Source organism: Lacerta agilis, chromosome 5 (assembly GCF_009819535.1).
Source record: "Lacerta agilis isolate rLacAgi1 chromosome 5, rLacAgi1.pri, whole genome shotgun sequence".
Taxonomy (NCBI): Eukaryota; Metazoa; Chordata; class Lepidosauria; order Squamata; family Lacertidae; genus Lacerta; species Lacerta agilis.
Window position 1 is genome coordinate 23,358,995 of NC_046316.1, and position 6,985 is coordinate 23,365,979.

At 42.0% G+C, this 6,985-nt stretch overlaps 1 long non-coding RNA gene across 1 annotated transcript; it reads right to left on the reverse strand.

The window, feature by feature from the left end:
* Positions 1-229: 229 nt before the first annotated feature.
* LOC117046675 lies at positions 230-2,714 on the reverse strand. Its single transcript, XR_004426605.1, has 3 exons — positions 2,597-2,714; positions 1,153-1,191; positions 230-266 (listed from the first exon to the last, which is right to left on the reverse strand). It is a non-coding gene; the product is annotated as an uncharacterized LOC117046675 (long non-coding RNA).
* Positions 2,715-6,985: the final 4,271 nt, after the last annotated feature.

Sequence of the window (6,985 nt, forward strand, 5' to 3'; positions counted from 1 at the left end):
GAAAGGTCAACATGTTGGACTCTTTCAGATCAGCTACAGCACTTTTCTTCTGAAGCAACGTTTTAAGACCTATTCTTTTAAATTGGTTATGAGGAACCTGTGGTCCTCCAGATCTTTTAGGATTCCAAATCCCTGGCGTGGCTAATAGTTTGGGTGGTACGAGTAGCAGGCCAACAATATTGGAAAGGCCTCAGGTTCCCCATCCAAGCCATGGAAACAATTCTGTAATTGGCAGCTCAAGCCTTGCCTGGGATGTAGGGAGTGTCCTGTCAAAGCAGAGAGCAGATAGGCACAAGGGGCCCTGCTAAGTGAGAAACAGAAAATGTTTTCTCTGCAGGGAGCTAAAGCCAACTGACACCTTGCACAGGGCCAACCACACATGGAGTGTGGTAGACTCCACCTCCCTGGAGATGCTGGCTGGCTGGCTGGCTGGCTGGCTGGTTAAAGGTCCCTCGCCTTATTTTGCAGTCTTCAAGTTCTGCATGGCTGGAGAGATAAGGCGATGAGTCCCCTACTGAACCACTGAGTCAAAGGGTAGTGGATCAGCAATATTCTCCAGCCAGGAGGCCCCAAATAAGGCACACCAGCCTGGCAGTCAAATTTATTTGTTAGAAACCAGTACTGTATTCTTGGCCATTCTACCCCTTCCCCCAACCAGGAAGTAGACTGAACCTTGCTCTTTTTTTTTATTCCTCCCACAAATACTGCTATGTCCTTGGGTTGTGGGAAATGACAAGTACAACACAATGGACACAGTTCTTTAAAAACACATTTTAGTCCCACTGAATTTCAATGGAAAAGTTGCTCATAACTTTATTCAATTGAGATCTGTGGCCCAAGTGGTGCTTTATTTTGCCTGGATCATGTCCTATGTAAGGAAGGGATTTTTTTTTATTTTTTTATTTTATACTTAAAGAGCATATTACACTGTTTTCAAATAGAGAAGCAGGATATGATAATTCCAATGTTTTAAGGATATAAAAGTTGCTTTAACATGTTTTGATACTCCATCCAATCATCTCTACACACAACTTACTCTGTGGTCATCTGGCAGGTGTTGACCTATACTACTGAGATGTGAACACAGAGGAAAAAGCAGCCACTTAAAAGAGGACAGTAACAAGCATATTTTTCTTTTTCTTTTTTGCCTACCTTTCGAGAGCTTTGAGGAGGATGGTGCCTGTGATAAACCTAAAAATAAACAAATAGAAATCTTAAAGAATGTAAACAAACTTAAGTCAACAGACATGCAGTTTAACATGGAAAATAGCAACAAGCAGAAAAAGTATCTAATGAAGCCCTAAGCAAGCACATATACAAGGCATGAAGATAGCAAATTAATTATTAATAAATTAAATAAATTGTAATTAATTAATTAATCACCACCACCACCATCATCTTGAGCTGGATCCTCCTCAGCTTCTGTCAACTTCTAAGTTTCTGTATGAACTATATTTATACCTTACATGTAAGATACACGTCCCAAGATGGACCCAGTAGGATCCAGTAGTAGAAAGGCTAAGATGGATTTTCCCTCTTACTTACCTGCTGGAAAATGGGAACCTTCATCTCCCAGGTGCAGACAAGTTACTGCAAATTTCTAACCAACATTTCCTTTAAGTGCTAGCGCACCATAAAATTGCAAGCTGTAGCACATATTACTGAAAGGCAAAAATGGATTCGGAACTCGTTCAACTATTTTTGCAGCAAAGGAAGGAATGAAGACTCCCAAGCTACCAAGAAACATGAAAAATGAAGTCTTGATATTCAAAGTGCAGGTAAGAATAATATACAGAAGATGTAGGCAAAAACTCTTCCCAAGACTTTGGAGAATCGTTGGGAAAATGGGAAGTGGTCTTACTCAAACCATTGCAGCTCTCTTTCATTTCCTTCATTGGCTCATGCGAGTTCATAGGATTCCCCATGACTGCACATCTAAAATACATGAGATTGCTTTGGTCTCTGACTAGGATTCACTTCCACTGGTGGGTCATGGCTGTGGCAAAGGCAATGGCATCCTCCAAGCAGCGACCACACTGCACTCATCAAGATAGGGGTGGGGTTGGGTTAGGTGGCAGCAATGATGGGAATTCCAGGTTGGCGGCAGTGGTCCTGGAGGTGTGTTCACATCTGTGGGGCTCCCCTGATCTCACTGCCCCCTCACACTGCCACATCCTTACTTTCTCTCCCCCTGCCCTCTCCTAAAACCCACCACTGTTACCATCTTTCCTACAGATGCAACAAGGTGTTTTTTTTTTTGCCCTGGCTGAAACATGTCAGTGAAAACGTATTTCCTGAAAGCCATCTGAGATGTTAAATTATCCACTTGATGAAGCAATTCCAGGTCTACAAGCATCCTTCTTCTAATCCTGATAGCTAAAATAAGGAAAGGGGAGTTGAAAGTGTTGACTATAATGAGAGGGAGGTTAAAGTGGGTGGCAGAAAATGCAAGTCAGCAGGAGAGTATACAATGTGTTATATGCATAAGGCCCCAAGCTTTCACGCTGAAAGCCCTGAATTGCTGCTGCCAGGGCAGATCAATCATGTGACCTAGTATAAGGCAGTTTTATATACCGGTACTCAAAATGGCACTCACCATGGGAAGTGTCAGCATCATGGTCTGAGCATGTCACAACAGCCACATATAGGAGAAATGAGTTAACAAAGATCTGGTCCTCTGCCCCTCAGTCTCAGCAACAGGCAAGGACTGGCTATAAGAGGACTGTGGCCAAGACAGCTTTGAATAGCTGGCCCTTTGTGATGTCATAGACCCACAATGTAGGAGACTCTTTGGTAGTGGTAGTGGTGGCTTATGAAGCCATTTGCAGCAAGAACAAGCCATGGTTCTGCAATGCTTTCACCAATTCTTTTCCCACTTCATTTTAGCGCTACAAATGAATTCAGGATCAGTTGTCTAGTTCAAGAAAGTCTCACTCGTGCCACTATTTTCTCTAGCCTTAGACCATGAGGCTGTACAAGGAAGCTCCACTTTTTCTCCCAATTTTAAAAGATTATTAGCTCTTTAAGGCTATGAAAGAGAAAGAGATTCTCTCCAGGATGTACCGTTATTGGAATACAGTGGCTTGATGAAGCCTCCATGTGCAGTTTTTGTATTTCCATCGCCCCCATGTTGGCCCAATCAATGTGACCACTGGGAGAAGTTGCTACTTGCCCCTGCAGAGTGGCAAGCTGCAAGACTGGCCTGTATGTTCTGTGCTTTAACTCAAAGCAGGAGTAATGCATGACTCCATAAGATCTCAATTGTCATATTTTGTCTTTTCATATGTTTTTTTTCTTAATGGGAATGTTACTGAATTGTCACCCCAGCCTCCAAATTAACACAAAGCTTGAAATGTCATATTTTAAATTTTGCAAACGTTCAAATAAAATAGTCATTTACATTTTCTCTTCATAAAGAGAACCATCAGTCAAGACGAGAAACTATTTGGCTTTAATTGCGAGGAAGTAATAGATTATTCCTGTATAAATGCTAATCAAGCCTAATTTAGTCACCGCTACTCCCGAATGACACAAATGATGAGAGGCCAAGTATAAGCAATCCTGAGCATACTGGAGGCAACTCTCCGCGGCCACACTAGTAATTTGTGGTTCAAAAGAAAGGGGAGGAGTACCAGTTTTTGTACAGCTTCCCTTAACAATTACCTGGAAGCAATTCTTACTTTGCAATATGTAGGTCTATAACTAACAGTTTGATAACCAGCTCACAGGTGGTACGAGCAAATCCCTAATCATTGCTTTGTGGAGGGGGGTACTCAAGGGTATCAGCCATTCCCATGCCCACCTGGCAATCTTTGAAGCTAAGGCAGAGTGGTGCAGCAATAAAACTGTTAGCACATCTGCAAAGCTAAGCAGGGTCCAGCATGGTTTCAAATTGGATGGGGAACTATGTGTTGAGTTTCCTGTGTTGTAGGGAGTTGGACTAGAAGACACTCAGGGTCTCTTCCAATTCTATGATTCTGTACTTGTTAGTCATGTGGGAATGCCTCACCTGCAAAGGTGCCCTATGTTTAGGGAGCAGGGAGCATCTATTCCCTTTATCAAGGAAGAAATTAACCAAACTGCCCGTGAATACTTTCATGGCTCAATTGCAAAAACATACTCAACAATATTTGGTTAGAAGAGTTTCCTTGTATACACCCCATCATAAAGACAGCAGCGTTGATCAACAGCTACAAAACTCTTCACTTAAAAAAGGGTGCCCACCCTTTTAATATTAGGTCTCCTATATTTTTAATAGTTTTATAGATGAAGGAATTTTGGCAGGTACAGCTTTCTTATATAATGGTTGAAAAGGTGTATAGAGATTCAAAGGTCAACCACCTATATCAGGGGTGGGGAACTGCAGGCCCGGAGACTGAATGTGACCCTCTGGTCCTCTCTATCTGGCCCTGAGGACTCTCCCAGGTCATGCCAACTCTCCATGCTATGTCCACTGTCCCCATCCCACACCTATTACCAACCCTGCTCTGTACCCTCCTTTAGTGCTTTGCCTGGCTGAAATGTGCCCTCAAACTCTTGCATGCCTGAATGGAGGACGAAGAGGGCTGGCTGGCTGGCTTTTGCATGCTTGGAATGTAGCCCACTATGCAAAAGGTGTGAATCACATCTGTTGTTCCATCCACCTCACCCCATGGGCGCATGGCCCTCAAAAGGCTATCTGTCTCAAACTGAAAAAGTTTCAGTAGAGAATTCGCAGGGGCAGACTTTGGTCTTTGAAATTTCAGTAGCTCCTGTGCAAGGTGAAAATTTGGTGCCCCCTGCCTCTCTCCTTCCATTCTGACTGTGCACTACACCACAGTTGTGACACCCTGAGGTGCCCCATTCAATTTGGCACCCAGTGGGAGGGGAGACCAGTCATGCTGCTCTATATCCACTTCTAGAATTGTCAGGGGAAATGATGCTGCTCCTGATAAATAACCATGTGAGGTAGGGAGAGCTGTTCCCCACAGCGTCTCTGAATGAATCTTCAAGTAAAAGCTGCTTACCCACCTCCACCCCTCAGGATTACGGGACTGGCTGATTGAATAAAGAAGGTCTGCATGCTTTTATTGTGAAACCTGCAAAAGGCAACGGGTTACCAGGTGGCTTCTCCGATTTCTATGAAATCACGAATGATACTAGAAACACCAAACACCTTCTCACACAATCCACACATGGAATAGCAAAAAAGCGAGGCTAAAATAGCCTAAATACACTCAAAAATGATCCAAAATGTGGTACTCCTGCAAAACGTGTGAAAATTCTTCAGAATATGAATTCAAACCTGCACAAAAAAAAATACAGACTGAGTTGCAGCTGTGAAATAATTTCTCAAAAGCATTCATTTTATTATGGCATTTGCAATCCAAAATGGCTCCATTGCCCTTCTACAGATAAAATATTCAAGCTGCAGATTGGGCATGAGATCTGAATTACCAATAGCTTTAAATACTTCTGTAATATTTCAGGCTTACCCAAACAGATCTGCTAGTTGATATACCAAAGGTACATAATGGTGGAGAGTAACCATGGAAACACTGTACAACTACACATTTTTCCATGGCAACCGGGCCTCCATGGAATACTAATGAGTGACCATGGCAACAGGAAGTTAAAGAGAGAATGTCTGGAGACCAAAATATTTCATGTATCATTTATAAAAGATTAAAAAATTGACAACTGAATGTACACATTTGCTTTATACAAATCCCAATTTCTGAAGTAAACAACCTCAAATAACAAAGTCACTGGAATGCTAAGCACCACTTTTATGTAAAATAAAAACAAACAGAAAAAAAATATATTACTGCTATATTAAATTAGAGTTCTTATGTTTTGATTTAACACAGACAGGCATAACAACTTAGCACAGCGGAATGAATTCTGTATCTCTCAAAATTTATATGAAGTGCTGCATTCTGAGCTCTATGGGAAGAGAGCAAAAAAATAAAATGAAAGACAACCGGAAAATATTCATATGCCTAAATTCAAAACGTTTTCTGTTTCTCAACTCAAAAGCTGTGTGATGCTTCAGGCCTTTGGCCAACCTTAAGGCAAAAGAAATGCAAAGAAAATTGGCATTTAAGGCAATTTTGCAAAATAGAGAAGTGGACAGCGTTAAGGCATCATCCACATTACTGGTCAGAGGCAAAAATCACCTGCCATTTATAACATTGGTGAACAACAAAGTGACCTACAAAAATATATACGTCAACAAAACAGAATAATGTGAAAATTAGCTCTTTGGTGGCAAGGCGACTAAACCAAGTAAGCTGTATTGTTGTTGTCAGGGTCTATGCATACGTCAGTCATGCAGAGAATCTTATCCTGGCCTTGTCACTCCCTTGCCCTTTCCACTCTCAAGCTATAGGATAGCTCCTTCCCTTTCTCATTTTTAGAAGTGCCACATGCAATCCATTTTGAAAAGGAAACTTTTCTTAAAAGCGCAAAACTGTTCTCAGTATAGGTGGGCAGATAAATCACCTCCGTGATTAAAACCACCTTCCACTTCAAACTTGAAGAACCATTTCCCAGCCAGATCTCAGCCCTGGAAAGGAACAAGGCACCATTTGAACTGACTACAACGAGGAAACCTCCAGAGCAGGCTTGCTGCAAGAAAGAAATGAAATGAAACGTATGTGTCTTCTTCATCCTAACCCCCTTGTTGTTTTATCTACTGTAGCCACATTGGTATGACTTTGATATGTTCCTCTGGGCAAGGATAGGAAATCTGGTACCAGCTGCACTTCCCAGAGGCATTCAAATGCTTATGACAGGAAGGCTCCCTCCCTCCCTTCCTCCTCCCCTCTCTTTTTGATGTTACAGGGTGTATGCAACACTTTCAGTTTAGATTATGGGGCTGCCAGAAGTCACCTTTTAATTCACAGGTAAAGAGTTTCATCTAAATCATCTGTTCTGGAGCTTAAACAAGAGGGATGACATACAGTTTGTGGCATCTCATCACCTCCTATGATTTTACCCATCA